The 15,836-nt window shown below is 38.9% G+C and overlaps 1 non-coding gene across 1 annotated transcript; it reads left to right on the top strand.

Moving 5' to 3' along the window:
* The first annotated feature begins 15,064 nt into the window (after positions 1-15,064).
* LOC148565589 (small nucleolar RNA R71) lies at positions 15,065-15,172 on the top strand. The gene has a single exon (XR_015884239.1). It is a non-coding gene; the product is annotated as a small nucleolar RNA R71 (small nucleolar RNA).
* Positions 15,173-15,836: the final 664 nt, after the last annotated feature.

Genomic DNA, 15,836 nt, shown 5'->3' with positions numbered 1-15,836 from the left:
TTCTTTGGCCTTAAATTTTCTATGTTTAATCCTCTCTTATTACCATTCGATGCCTTGATATGTGTGTTAAGTGATTTCAGGGTTTATAGGGCAGGAATGACTTAGAGGATGGAAAGGAAGCTTGCAAAAGTGGAAGGAATACAAGAAATTGAAGGAATTGCTGAGCTGTCAAGCCTGACTTCTTCGTACTAAATTGACCATAACTTGAGCAACAGAGGTCCAAATGAGGCAGTTCTAGTTGCGTTGGAAAGCTAACATAGCTTCAAAATGATATGCAATTTGCCATAGTTGACATGCAGTTAAGCGACGCGCACGCGTGCATCACGCATACGCGTGGGTGACGCGTACGCGTGGCAGAGCCACGTGCTGGACGCATCAGAAAACGCTGGGGGTGATTTATGGGCTCCTTTTGACCCAGTTTTTGGCCCAGAAAACACAAATTAGAGGCTACAGAGTGGGAGAATCATTCATTCATTTATACAACTTTTATTCACATAATTTTAGGTTTTGGATGTAGTTTCTAGAGAGAGAGACTCTCTCATCTCTCTAGGTTTTAGGATTCTTAGGTTTAGCTATTTTCAATTTTAGATTTCTATCTTAGTTTAATTAGTTTCTCTTCTACTCTTATTTATTTTAGCACTTCAGTTTATTTATTTCTCTTGTTGATTTATTTTTTCTCCAATTTAGCTTATGAATTCTCATGTTAGATTTGATTTTCTATTTAATGCAATTTGAGGTATTCTATATTTATTGCTTCTTCTATTATTCTTGAGTTGTTGATGCTTGCTATTGTTGGTTTTAGATTTTACATTCTTTATTGTTTTTCTATGCTTTTATGTTGTGCCTTCCAAGTGTTTGATGAAATGCTTGGTTGGATTTTAATGTAGATTTCTCTCCTTTTGGCTTTGGTTGAGTAATTCGAGACTCTCGAGTTATCAAACTCCTTTGTTGATTGATAATTGAGAAGTTGCTAGTTGATTTAGATCCCTCTAAAGCTAGTCTTTCCTTAGGAGTTGACTAGGACTTGAGGAATCAAATTGATTCATCCACTTGACTTTCCTTCATAGTTAGAGGTTAACTAAGTGGGAGCAATGAACAATTCTCATCACAATTGATAAGGATAACTAGGATAGGACTTCTAATTCTCATACCTTGCCAAGAGTTTTCTTAATTATTATTTTATTTCCTTGTTATTTACATTCCTTGTTCCTTATTCAAAACCCCAAAAAGATACAATCTCATAACCAATTATAAGTACACTTTCCTGCAATTCCTTGAGAGACGACCCGAGATTTAAATACTTCGGTTTAATTTTATTGGGTTTGTTTTAGTGACAACCAAATTTTTGTATGAAAGGATTATTGTTGGTATAGAAACTATACTTGCAATGGGAATTTATTGTGAATTCTTAACTAGCAAAAATCCGTTCATCAATTGTCAGTATTGTTAGCACCTCAATCTTTCATAGTCAAAAATTACCATTTACTCTTAGTTAATAATTTTTTTCTAAATCTTAAAAGTATTATACTTATAGAAAGAATATGTATATTAATATTTGATTATAAGAAAGAAAATATTTATATGTTATTAATTAAAATTAGAATACATGTAATAATATTTTTAATCAATTAATGATAAAAAGTATATGATTATATTATTAGGAGAAACCTAATATTCTAATTTTTTACTAATTATAATAAATGATATTATTGATAGAGAGGTATACGTGACACAACCTACTGGTTTTGAAAACAATGATTTCCTAAACCATGTTTTTAAACTTTTAAAAGCTCTTTATGGTTTGAGACAAACTCTTAATGCTTGGAATGAAAGACTTAACTCTTTCTTATTGAAAAACGGTTTTCAAAGGGGTACCACGGATACAACTTTTTTCATTAAAGAATCTAATGATAACTTCATTCTTGTTCAAGTTTATATGGATGATATTGTATTTAGTTCGGTTAATGAAGTCTTGTGTGCTAATTTTGGAAAATTAATGACTAGTAAGTTTGATATGAGTATGATGGGAGAACTCACATTCTTCTTAGAACTCCAAATCAAACAAACTCCTAGTGGTATTTTTGTGCACCAAGGTAAATATGCCAAAGAATTGGTAAAGAAATTTGGTTTAGAAAATTCTAAACCAATGAGCACATCAATGCATCCAAACTCTAAACTTGAAAAGGATGAAAATGACAAAGATGTAGATGAAATAAGGTATAGAGGAATGATCAGATCTCTTATATTCTAACTTCTTCTAGACTAGATATTGTTCAAAGTGTTGGAGTTTGCTCTAGATTCCAATCACATCCAAAAGTATCCCATATTTCAGCCGTCAAAAGAATCATTAGATATGTAAATGACACCTCTGATTTTGGTCTTTGGTATCCTAAATCTGATGAGTTTTGTATAGTAGGATATTGTGATGCAGATTTTGCTGGTGACCGAGTTGATAGAAGAAGCACTTCAGGAATTTGTTGCTTCCTTTGACAGTCACTAAATGTGTGGTCAAGCAAGAAACAGGCTACAGTTGCATTGTCTATAGCCGAGGCTAAATACATAGCTACTTGATGTGAGGAAAATTTACCGTTAATCCAAAATTTCATAAATTAGAATCCCATCGTTGAAAGTATAGCCTAGACCAACGATTAATTCCCAAATCAAATATCAATCCAAAGGATATGTCACAATTCAAAACCAATTCAATTCCGGGAGTTTCAATTCCCAGGTCGTCTCCCGAGGACACTTGAGACCAATGAGTGTGCAATCTTGGTTGTGAGGATCATGGGGTTTTCAATAAAGGGATAAACATATAAAGCAATGAAAGAATATGCAAAATTGTAATAAATGAACTAATAAAGGAATCAAAGAATAACTACGCAATATTGACAAGTAAAGTGTAAAAAGGAACTAATGTAATGTGTATAAAGGAATTTAAGCATAAAAGGTATCTTGGCTTGGAGTGAGCTAAGGATCCTTTCCTTGTTGAAACCACAACTATGCCAACTAGAATGGATCAATCTCACTTGATTAACCCTCACATCAGAGAGGAAGTTAAATGAGCATAAGTGTTCTTAACCCACAAATCCTAAATTACTTACTAATTGCCTTAGCAACAACATAGCGTTAGTGGGAACAAGAACAATTAACAATCCAAAATGAACACTAAATATTGGACATTCCAACTCTAGGAACCCAATTGCTCACTTTTCCCAAGCCAAGAGATAAAAAACTAGCCCAAATCATACTTGACATTTTGTCAAACACTTGGTGGGCAAAAACCTTAAACATGGGAAAAATGAGAAAAAGCTTGGAACCAAAAGTAACAAATGATCTCAATCAACAATAAAGACTCAAGAAAGCATATAACAATCATCACTCATCAAATTCATCAACAAGAAATAGAAATTGCAAAAGAGAAGTGAAATTGAACGATAACTTGAATTATAAGAATGTGTAAGAACAATGTAACTATAATGAGTAGAAACAAAGAGATACTTACAATGGAAATTAGCAAAATCCAAGATCAAAATGGAAATGGCACTTGAATGTAAAAACCCTAGTATAAACCTTAGTAGAGAAGATGATGAAAAACTTAAAGAAAACTATACTAAAAGCTATCTACTACTACTCCTAAGCTATACTAATGTTATGCTATGTTATGATCTTCATTCTCCCTTCCTTATGAGCTAAATGGCTTTAGAAATGGGCCTCCAAACCACCAAAATTGTGAGTCACGTGAGATTTTAATGAAGGTATGTTCGTCCACCTATGCAGACGCACAGACGTGTGCGTCCGCACACTCTGCCAAAAATCTCTACCCGTGCATACGCCAGGAAGTCATGCGCTCGCACACTAGGCGAAGCATGAATGGACGCACGACGCACACGGTACGGCTCACGCACATGCGTGGCTCTGATCTGAGGGCTGTGCGTACGCACGCAGGTCTGTGCGTATGCACACTAGGCTGAGCTCTTCTCCTTTGATTCTTCATGCTTCCTCCACTTTGAATGCTCTTCTTCTATTCTCTCCTAGCCATTCCTACCTTATACCTCTGAAATCACTCACAAATAACATTAAAGCATCGAATGGAAGGTAAATGGAATAAAATTAATCAAATTAGGCACAAAAGAGCATGTTTTCATAATCAAGCACAAATTAGGAGGAAAGTTCAAATGCATGCTATTTAGTGGAATAAGTGAAAGTTTATATGATGAAATCCATTCAATTTTAACCAAAAATCATCATCAAATATGGATTCATCAATTTTTCCACACTTAGACACTAGCATGTCCTCATTCTAAACACACTCAAAGGAGATAGATGAAAGGAAAACGATTTATTCTATGCACTACCTAAACGCATGCAACTATCCTAAGGGTTACTACCAATATGTACTATGCAAAGAGTTGGTAAAAAAAACCATGAAATTCCAATCCATCACAAGAAGGCTTTAATGCAAATGCAAAGAGTTTATGCACTAAAACCAATGTCCAAAGAATTGAATTGAGCTTTTCAAAACTAATCAACAAACAACTTGCAAGAAGATACAACATGAGATGCAAGAACATAGAATTGAGCGATCGAACCCCTCACCGGATGTGTATTCACTCAATTTGCTCAGTGTTTAGGGCTTAATCACTCAATTCTCCTTTTATCATGCTTTTCAAAAATTTTCACTTCATCTAACAATCAACTAGTATTTGATGCATGAAAGACAAATATCATGAGGTATTTGGAGGGTTGTAATGGGGTCATGGTTTAGGTAGGATAAATATGGTTAAGTGGACTTAAAGAATTAGTTCTTTAATTAGCTTAAGTGCCCACCTAATCCTATATCACCTATATACTTATAGCAATGCAACCTAGCTACCCAATTTTCTCCTATCTCACCTTACTCATGCACTTTCTTTTCAAAACATGAACACATACATTCTTTATTTCAACTTTTTATTTCACTTTCTATTATGCACATTTTTTTTTGAAATTCTTTTCTTTGTTAACGCAAGAGATGCATATGACCTAAAACAAAGAACACATGAGCATTTTCCAATTGCCAATTTTTTACTATAAGTTTCATGCCTCTATCACCAATGCTTCCTAACAATTCCCCCTCCCCACACTTAGAATATACACACTAATTCATCCAAACTAATCAAAGAGTAATTCAAGGACATCAATGGTTTTTCACTTAAGGGAAAATAATGTGCTAAAATCAGAACAAAAGGAAATTACAGGCTCAACAGGGGTTCACAATGGTGAGTACAAGGGTTGGCCATATAGGTTGGTGAGTTCAACATCAAAGATAGCCTCAATCATGCTAAATGCATCCAAACAACAAATACAAGATGTAAAGAATCATGAAAATCAATTATCACAGTAAAAATGAGTAAAATCACACCAGAACAAATATTATGGTTGAAAAATGCAACCATCTATCAAAGCTCAAATCTTACAAGGTATGTTGTTCTAGCTCTTTTCTATGTTCCACAAACAGAATACTTCAAGCAAGTCGGAAAACACAATTTTTCTTCAATTCAACCGATGGTATGTCCTAGGAAAGATTTCATGGAAATTCCTTGGTGTTTCACCAACTTATTCATTCTATCATGCAATCATGTAAACATTAACTACCATATAACTATGAACACTAAAGGGATATATACAGACAAACCAACTAAGGTTCAATAAAGATAAAGCTACTAAAATTTAGTAAAAAGAACTAAAAGAGTATTGCAAAGTGGTTTGAGAAAAGAAATTTTTACCCCATGAAGTCGATCCTCCCCCACACTTAGTTCTTGCACGGTCCTCCGTGCTTGCTTCAGATCCAGGAGAATGAGAACTTCGGGGCTACATTCAGCTGGTGGTATCGGGAATGGGTTGGTCACCTTCATCATACTTCTCCGCAACTAGCTCGAATGAAACCTCAAGAGTTGGGCCAGGGTCTCTTCCTTCTAGCCTTGCCGCTATCCACTCAGAACGCTTCTGCTCCACATGCTCCATGTGGTGGATAGCGTGCAAGATGTCTCGGAATAAATCTGGAAGAGATCGGAGAACCGGCAAAGAAGTCGATGAGGTTGGTAGACTTGAGGGTGGTGCTACTGGTGCCTTCCTCTTCGAGGGTATCTTATCTGAGGATCCATCCAATTCTCCCCTCGGAATGAACTTGTTGCCTCTTGGAAACTCTAACACGATGTCCGCTGGTTGCCTCTCTACCCCCGCTGCATTTGCTAAGCGCATCACCATCGACTAAAATAGAATGTGGATATTTTTCTTTTCAACCAATTTCCAAATCGATTTGTGCAACAAAGGTACAATGGCTATATGCTTCCCTGGCATAATAGCCCAAAGTAGCAAAGCAGTTCTAAATCTGACATGGGTAGTGTGGGTGCTCGGGAGGATGTAGTCCACCACAATCTGATGCCATATACGAGCTTCGGCATTCAAATTAGAGTAAGCAATACTAGTGGGAACAAAATTTCTCCCTTTGCTATACTCCCAAGATGCACCAGGACGGCCTATTCTCTCAAGAATGGGAGCCAGAGATATTCTTCCTTTGAACACATCCACTTTTATCTTGAAATAATCATCCTTCTCAAGCAGAATGTGAGGGATGTTCAGAATAGCTTCTAGAGCTTGATTGAAAGTATCCAACATCCGTCCCCGGAGGAATACTGACTTTGCTTCCCAAGCTTGGTAGTTTACATAAAATTTCCGCACCATAGTTTCATTGACTTCAATGGGTTCTCGCTCGAGAAATTCCCAATGAAGCGAGACAATCCTTTGATGAATGGTCGCCTTGTACTGGCTTGGAACCTTCAACGGCCACTCCCAATGGATTGTGCACTTCTCAATTGCCTCTATTGAGAGTCGGCTCTTCAGTTAACCAAGGTATTCGGTTTATCACCTTGACGATCCCACCAAACATCAGGAAAGTGATCGGTAGGTTGCACACCCAGTGAAGTAACCGGTGCCTTACCCTTCTTTCGCATCCTGAAAATAAAATAAAAAAATTTTGAGATCATAGGGCAACAATAAAACAAAATTACTGAGGAAGCACTAACAAGGTTAAAAGAAGCTCTAAAAATAGTGTGATTTACAAAAACACAGTGTGTATATTCCAATGATGCGCGCAGTTGGAACACACACACCGGCCGGATACCATGGCAACCACACTGTTTATTGGATAAAGCTCACTGCTTCTCAATTGAGTGCTTAAGTTGCGAGGCTAAAGCATGAACATAAAAGCAACTTCAAGCTCGCACCAATTAATTCATTACACGCTTTGAATGTAATGGTCATTGAGGTTGTTGGCAAGAAATTTTATTAGCAAAAGAGTGTACAACAATAATAACCATTGAAGAGAGAACTTTTGCGTGGCCTAGAAATTTGCAAAATAAATCCTCGTTGCAGGTATAGCTTCTAAACCAACAAAAGTCCTTTCTTACAAACATTTTGGTTGTCATAAGTAACAAACCCCTTTGAAATTGATAACCGAGTATTTAAACCTCGGGTCATCTTCTCAAGGAATTGCAGGGAAGTATGTTCTTATTATTGGTTATGAGTTTTGTAAATTGGGGGTTTTGAAAGTAAGGAACCAGTATGTTAAATGATAAGAAAAATAAAATAGTAATAATAAAATAAACTCTTGGCAAGGTATTAGAACTGGAAGTCCTATCCTTATCAATTGTGATGAGAATTGGATTTTAATCCCACTTTGTTAACCTCTAACTATGAAGGTAAATCAAGTGGATTAATTAGCTTAATCCTCAGGTCCTAGTCAATTCCTATGGAAAGACTAGAGTTATTGGAGCAACTCCCAATTTCAACCACTGCTTTATTTGACAGCTCAAGCGTTACTAATTACTTAACCAAAGCCAAAAGGAAGAAAATATCTAAATTAAATTAAAAGCATCAATATAAATAAAGCAAAGCGATCTTAAATCTGAAATACCTCAAATAATATTAATTAAGAAAATCATAACATGAATGTAGCATAAGCTAAATTGAAAAGATAAATAATAATTAAATGTATATAATAAAAGTAGAAAATAAATAAGAGGAACATTGAACCTGAGAAGAAGTTGAAATTCTAAATCCTAATATAAATCCTAATCATAATCCTAAGAGAGAGGAGAGAACCTCTCTCTCTAAAAACTACATCTAATCCTAAAATTGTGAATTATGAGAGCATGATTATAAATGGATGCGTTCCCCCACTTTATAGCCTCTAATCTGTGTGTTCTGGGCTGAAAACTGGGTCGAAAACAGCCTAGAAATCGCCCTCAGCAATTTCTAGTACGTACTGGTCGCGGAAAAGTGACGCGGAGGCGTCATCCACGCGTTAGCGTGGATTGAAGTTTGCAGATGCGACGCGGGCGCGTCATTCACGCGTTCGCGTCGCCTAACTTCGAGGCAGTGGTGCACGAAATTGTGATGTCCAGGCTCAAACTATTCCTGGCACGTGAGCAACTTGGTACGCGTAATTGTGATTACACATTCATAATTTGTCACAACTTCGATACAACTAACCAGCAAGTGCACTGGGTCGTCCAAGTAATACCTTACGTGAGTAAGGGTCGAATCCCACGGAGATTGTTGGTATGAAGCAAGCTATGGTCACCTTGCAAATTTCAGTTAGGCAGATATAAATTGATAATGATGTTTTCGAATAATAAATAATAGAATAGGGATAGAGGTACTTATGTAAATCATTGGTAGGAATTTCAGATAAGCGAATGGAGATGCTTTTCGTTCCTCTGAACCTCTGCTTTCCTACCATCTTCATCCAATCAGTCTTACTCCTTTCCATGGCTGGCTTTATGTGATACATCACCACTGTCAATGGCTACTTTCGGTCATCTCTCGGGAAAATGATCCAATGCCCTGTCACGGCACGGCTAATCGTCTGGAGGCATCACCCTTGCCAATGGCTTCATCTTATCCTCTCAGTGAATAATATGCTCACGCACCCTGTCACGGCACGGCTATTCATCTGTCGGTTCTCGATCATGCTGGAATAGGATTTACTATCCTTTTGCGTCTGTCACTAACACCCTGCAATCGCGAGTTTGGAGCTTGTCACAGTCATTCATTCATTGAATCCTACTCGGAATACCACAGACAAGGTTTAGACCTTCCGGATTCTCTTGAATGCCGCCATCATTCTAGCTTACGCCACGAAGATTCTGGTTAGGAGATCTAAGAGATACTCATTCTAGCTTATTTCATGTAGAACAGAAGTGTTTGTCAGGCACGCGTTCATAAGGGAGAAGGATGATGAGCGTCACACATAATCATCACCTTCATCACGTTCTTGGGTGCGAATGGATATCTTAGAAGCGAAATAAGAAGAATTGAATAGAAAACAGTAGTACTTTGCATTAATCTTTGAGGAACAGCAGAGCTCCACACCTTAATCTATGGAGTGTAGAAACTCTACCGTTAAAAATACATAAGTGAAAGGTCCAGGCATGGCCGAGATGGCCAGCCCCCTAAAACGTGATCAAAGGATCATAAGGTAATCCAAAGATGCCAAATACAATAGTAAAAGGTCCTATTTATAATAAACTAGCTACTAGGGTTTACATGAGTAAGTAATTGATGTGTAAATCCACTTCCTGGGCCCACTTGGTGTGTGTTTGGGTTGAGCTTGAGTGTTTCACATGTAGAGGTCCTTCTTGGAGTTGAACGCCAGCTTTTGTGCCAGTTTGGGCGTTCAACTCTGGTTTTGGCTCCTTTTCTGGCGCTGGATGCCAGATTCGGGTAGAAAGCTGGCGTTGAACGCCAGTTTACATCGTCTATTTTTTGCCAAAGTATGGACTATTATATATTTCTGGAAAGCCCTGGATGTCTACTTTCCAACGCAATTGGAAACGCGCCATTTAGAGTTCTGTAGCTCCAGAAAATCCACTTTGAGTGCAGGGAGGTCAGAATCCAACAGCATCAGCAGTCCTTTTTCAACCTCTGAATCTGATTTCTGCTCAAGTCCCTAAATTTCAGCCAGAAAATACCTGAAATCACAAAAAAATACACAAACTCATAGTAAAGTCTAGAAATGTGAATTTAACATAAAAACTAATGAAAACATCCCTAAAAGTAACTAGATCCTACTAAAAACAATGTCAAAAAGCGTATAAATTATCCGCTCATCACAACACCAAACTTAAATTGTTGCTTGTCCCCAAGCAACTGAAAATCAAATAGGATAAAAAGAAGAGAATATACTATAAATTTCAAACTATCAATGAAACATAGCTGCAATCATATGAGCGGGACTTATAGCTTTTTGCCTCTTGAATAGTTTTGGCATCTCACTCTATCCATTGAGGTTCAGAATGATTGGCATCTATAGGAACTTCAGATTTCGAATAGTGTTATTGACTCTCCTAGTTCAGTATGATGATTCTTGAACACAGCTTCTTTATGAGTCTTGGCCGTGGCCCTAAGCACTTTGTTTTCCAGTATTACCACCGGATACATAAATGCCACAGACACATAATTGGGTGAACCTTTTCAGATTGTGACTCAGCTTTGCTAAAGTCCCCAATTAGAGGTGTCCAGGGTTCTTAAGCACACTCTTCTTTTTCTTTGGACCTTGACTTTAACCGCTCAGTCTCAAGTTTTCACTTGACACCTACACGCCACAAGCACATGGTTAGGGACAGCTTGGTTTAGCCGCTTAGACCAGGATTTTATTCCTTTAGGCCCTCCTATCCACTGATGCTCAAAGCCTTGGGGTCCTTTTTATTGCCCTTGCCTTTTGGTTTTAAGGGTTATTGGCTTTTTGCTCTTGCCTCTTGGTTTTAAGAGCTTTTGGCTTTTTCTGCTTGCTTTTCTTTCTATTATTTTTTTTTTGCCTATATTTTTTTTTTCTGCAAGCTTTGTTCTTTGCTGCTTTTTCTTGCTTCAAGAATCATTTTTATGATTTTTCAGATTATCAAATAACATGTCTCCTAGTCATCATTCTTTCAAGAGCCAACATATTTAACATTCTTAAACAACAACTTCAAAAGACATATGCACTGTTCAAGCATACATTCAGAAAACAAGAAGCATTGTCACCACATCAATATAATTAAACTAAGTTCAAGGATAAATTCGAAACTCATGTACTTCTTGTTCTTTTGAATTAAAACATTTTTCATTTAAGAGAGGTGATGGATTCATAGGACATTTATAACTTTAAGACATAGTTACTACTACTAATGATCATGTAATGAAGACACAAACATAGATAAGCACATAACATAGAAAACGAAAAACAGAAGAAAGAAGAACAAGGAATGAATCCACCTTAGTGATGGTGGCGTTTCCTTCTTGAGGAACCAATGATGTCCTTGAGCTCTTCTATGTCTCTTCCTTGTCTTTGTTGCTCCTCCCTCATTACTTTTTGATCTTCTCTTATTTCATGAAGCATGATAGAGTGCTCTTGATGTTCCACCCTTAGTTGTCCCATATTGGAACTCAATTCTCCTAGGGAGGTGTTGATGTGCTCCCAATAATTTTGTGGAGGAAAGTGCATTTGAGGCATCTCAGGGATCTCATGGAAATGAGCTTCTTGCGCCTCTTGAGCTCCATGACTGGGCTCTCTTGCTTGCTCCATCTTTTTCTTAGTGATGGGCTTGTCCTCTTTAATGAGGATATCTCCCTCTATGTCAATCCCAGCCGAATTGCATAGGTGGCAAATGAGGTGAGGAAAGGCTAACCTTGCCATAGTGGAGGACTTGTCAGCCACCTTGTAGAGTTCTTGAGGTATAATCTCATGAACTTCCACCTCTTCTCCAATCATGATGCTATGGATCATGATGGCCCGGTCTATAGTAACTTCAGACCGGTTGCTAGTGGGAATGATTGAGCATTGAATGAGCTCCAACCATCCTCTAGCTGTAGGCTTGAGGTCCAATCTTCTTAGTTGAACCGGCTTGCCTTTGGAGTCAATCTTCCATTGAGCTCCTTCTACACATATGTCCATAAGGACTTGGTCCAACCTTTGATCAAAGTTGACTCTCCTTGTGTAGGGGCGTGCGTTCTCTTCCATGTATGGCAAGTTGAACGCCAACCTCACATTCTCCGGACTAAAATCTAAGTATTTCCCCCGAACCATTGTAACATAGTTCTTTGGATCCGGGTTCTTACTTTGATCATGGTTCTTGGTGATCCATGCATTGGCATAGAACTCTTGAACCATTAGGATGCCGACTTGTTGGATGGGATTTGTTAGAACTTCCCATCCTCTTCTTTGAATTTCATGTCGGATCTCCGGATACTCATTTCTTTTGAGTTTGAAAGGGACCTCAGGGATCACCTTCTTCTTGGCCACAACATCATAGAAGTGGTCTTGATGGGCTTTGGAGATAAACCTTTCCATCTCCCATGACTCGGATGTGGAAGCTTTTGTCTTCCCTTTCCCTCTTCTAGAGGATTCTCCGGTCTTAGATGCCATCAATGGTAATGGAAAAACAAAAAAGCTATGCTTTTACCACACCAAACTTAGAATATTGCTCGCCCTCGAGCAATAAACAAAAGAATAGAAGAAGAAGAAGAAGGAATATGGAGAGGGAGAGGGAGATGTGGTTTCGGCCAAGAAGGGTGTAGACGGGTGTGTTGTGTGAATTTGATGAAGAATGGAGGTCTTTATATAGGGAAGGAAGGGGTGGTTAAAGTTCGGCTATATGGGGGGTTTGGGTGGGAAATTGGTTTTGAATTTTGAAGGTAGGTGGAGTTTATGAGGTAGGTTTATGGGGAAGAGTGGATGGATGTGCGTGGTGAAGAGGTGATGGGGAAGAGAGATTGAGGTGATTGGTGAAGGGTTTTTGGGGAAGAGTGTTTATGGGGTTGTGTGAAAAAGAGTGGTGAGAAGAAGTGAGTGGAGGTAGGTGGGGATCCTGTGGGATCCACAGATCCTGAGTGGATCCTGTGGGGTCCACAGATCCTGAGGTGTTCAAGGATTTACATCCCTGCACCCATTAGGCATGTAAAAATGCCTTTGTACCCAACTCTGGGCGTTCAGCGCCAGGTTGGTGGCCATTTTGGGCGTTCAACGCCCATTTGTGTGCCATTTCTGGCGTTGAACGCCAGAACCATGCCTGTTCTGGCGTTCAGCGCCCAGAAGCTGCCCATTTTGGGCGTTCAGCGCCAGAACCATGCTCTGTTCTGGCGTTTGAACGCCAGGCAGATGCTCCTCCAGGGTGTGATTTTTCTTCTGCTGTTTTTGATTCCGTTTTCAATTTTTATATTTATTTTGTGACTCCACATGATCATGAACCTATAAATACATATAACTAAGAAAAATATAGTTAGATAAATAAGAATTGGGTTGCCTCCCAACAAGCGCTTCTTTAATGTCAATAGCTTGACAGTGGGCTCTCATGGAGCCTCACAGATGTGCAGAGCTTTGTTGAGACTCTCCAACACCAAACTTAGAGTTTGGATATGGGAGTTCAACACCAAACTTAGAGTTTGGATGTGGCCTCCCAACACCAAACTTAGAGTTTGACTGTGGGGGCTCTGGTTGACTCTGCTTGGAGAGAAGCTTTTTCTGCTTCCTCTCCATGGTTGCAGAGGGAGATCCTTGAGTTTTAAACACAAGGGAGTCCTCATTCCATTGAAGGACTATTTCACCTCTGTCAACATCAATCACAGCTCTTGCTGTGGCCAGGAAAGGTCTTCCTAGGATGATGGATTCATCCTCTTCCTTTCCAGTATCCAGGACAATGAAATCAGCAGGGATGTAAAGGCCCTCAACCTTTACTAATACATCTTCTACTTGTCCATAAGCCTGTTTTCTTGAATTGTCTGCCATCTCTAATGAGATTTTAGCAGCTTGCACCCCATAGATTCCTAGTTTCTCTATTACAGAGAGGGGCATGAGGTTTATTCCTGAACCAAGGTCACACAGAGCCTTAAAGATCATGGTGCCTATGGTGCAGGGTATTATGAACTTTCCAGGATCCTGTCTCTTCTGAGGCAATGTCAGTTGATCCAGATCACTTAGTTCATTGATGAACAAGGGAGGTTCAACTTCCCAAGTATCAATGCCAAATAATTTGGCATTCAGCTTCATGATTGCACCAAGAAACTTGGCAGTTTGCTCTTTAGTGACATCCTCATTCTCTTCAGAAGAGGAATACTCATCAGAGCTCATGAAGGGCATAAGGAGGTTCAATGGAATCTCTATGGTCTCTAGATGAGCCTCAGAGTCCTTTGGTTCCTCAGAGGGAAGCTCCTTATTGACCACTGGACGTCCCAGGAGGTCTTCCTCCTTGGGATTCACGTCCTCTCCTCTCCTCACAGGTTCGGCCATGGCGCTTATGTCAATGGCCTTGCACTCTCCTTTTGGATTCTCTTCTGTATTGCTTGGGAGAGTACTAGGAGGGATTTCAGTGATCCTTTTACTCAGCTGGCCCACTTGTGCTTCCAGATTTCTAATGGAAGACCTTGTTTCATTCATGAAACTTACAGTGGCCTTAGATAGATCAGAGACTAGATTTGCTAAATTAGAAGCATTTTGTTCAGAGTTCTCTGTCTGTTGCTGAGTTGATGATGGAAAAGGCTTGCTATTGCTAAACCTGTTTCTTCCACCATTATTAAAGCCTTGTTGGGGCTTTTGATCCTTCCATGAAAAATTTGGATGATTTCTCCATGTTGAGTTATAGGTGTTTCCATAAGGTTCACCTATGTAATTTACCTCTGCTATTGCAGGGTTCTCAGGATCATAAGCTTCTTCTTCAGAAGATGCCTCTTGAGTACTGTTGGATGCAGCTTGCATTCCATGTAGACTCTGAGAGATCATATTGACTTGCTGAGTCAATATTTTATTCTGAGCCAATATGGCATTCAGAGTATCAACTTCAAGAACTCCCTTCTTCATAGGCGTCCCATTACTCACAGGATTCCTCTCAGAAGTGTACATGAACTGGTTATTAGCAACCATGTCAATGAGTTCTTGAGCTTCTGCAGGCGTTTTCTTTAGGTGAATGGATCCACCTGCAGAAGTGTCTAGTGACATCTTTGATAGTTCAGATAAACCATCATAGAATATATCCAGGATGGTCCATTCTGAAAGCATGTCAGAAGGACACTTTTTGGTCAACTGTTTGTATCTTTCCCAAGCTTCATAGAGGGATTCACCTTCTTTCTGTCTGAAGGTTTGAACATCAGCTCTAAGCTTGCTCAGCTTTTGAGGAGGAAAGTACTTGGCTAAGAAAGCCGTGACCAGCTTATCCCAAGAGTTCAGGCTGTCTTTGGGTTGAGAATCCAACCATAATCTAGCTCTGTCTCTTACAGCAAAAGGGAAAAGCATGAGCCTGTAGACTTCAGGATCTACTCCATTAGTCTTAACAGTATCACATATCTGCAAGAATTCAGTTAAGAGCTGAAAAGAATCTTCAGATGGAAGTCCATGAAACTTGCAGTTCTGCTGCATCAGAGAAACTAATTGAGGTTTCAGCTCAAAGTTGTTTGCTCCAATGGCAGGAATGGAGATGCTTCTTCCATGTAAATTGGAATTAGGTGCAGTAAAGTCACCAAGCATCTTCCTTACATTATTATTATTTTCGGCTTCCATCTCCTCTTCCGGTTCGAAAATTTCTGAAAGGTTATCTCTGGGTTGTTGTATTTTAGCTTCTCTTAATTTTTTCTTCAGAGTCCTTTCAGGTTCTGGATCTGCTTTAACAAGAATGTTCTTGTCCTTGCTCCTGCTCATATGACAAAGAAGATGGCACAGAAAAAATAGTAATAATAATATGGATCCCTTATACCACAGTATAGGGATCCTTGTGTTAGTAGAAGAAAAGAAGGGAAGAAAATCTGAACTCAGAGAGAGAGGGGGTTCG

Source organism: Arachis ipaensis, chromosome B5, assembly GCF_059453495.1.
Source record: "Arachis ipaensis isolate K30076 ecotype BB chromosome B5, ASM5945349v1, whole genome shotgun sequence".
Lineage (NCBI taxonomy): Eukaryota > Viridiplantae > Streptophyta > Magnoliopsida > Fabales > Fabaceae > Arachis > Arachis ipaensis.
Note: the sequence above shows the minus strand (reverse complement) of the source record. Positions and strands in the feature narration are given on the sequence as shown.